Below are 411 nucleotides of genomic sequence, written 5' to 3'. Positions count from 1 at the left end.
ACACAAAGACTCTCTCACACACACACACAGCCACACATATAAGCATTCACACGTTTCTAAACACCCATTTATCCGTTCACACATGCACACGCACACAGCCGTCTACTATCATAACTGTCTGCCAGAGCAGTGTTTCCCTCCAACTCCTGACTCCCTCGCCCCGCTCCCCTTCCCATGCCCCCTCCCCCGCTACCCCCCCGCTTCCAGCCTGCCTCCCTTACCGTGCAGCGAGAGGGTTATTTTTAGTCCGCAGTTGATGTTTTAAGGATGTAAAGTTCATCCTGTGTCGTGATTTTCTGTGAGGAAACGGACTGCTCTGTGTCTTCCTCCCTCCCCCCCCCCCCTCCCACCTCATCAGCCCCCTGATCTCTCCTCTCAATGGCATGTGTGGCTTTTCATTTCTTTCTCTCT

This window comes from Hypomesus transpacificus, chromosome 15 (assembly GCF_021917145.1).
Source record: "Hypomesus transpacificus isolate Combined female chromosome 15, fHypTra1, whole genome shotgun sequence".
Taxonomy (NCBI): Eukaryota; Metazoa; Chordata; class Actinopteri; order Osmeriformes; family Osmeridae; genus Hypomesus; species Hypomesus transpacificus.
The sequence above is the reverse complement of the archived record's forward strand: the minus strand, read 5'-3'. Positions refer to the sequence as shown.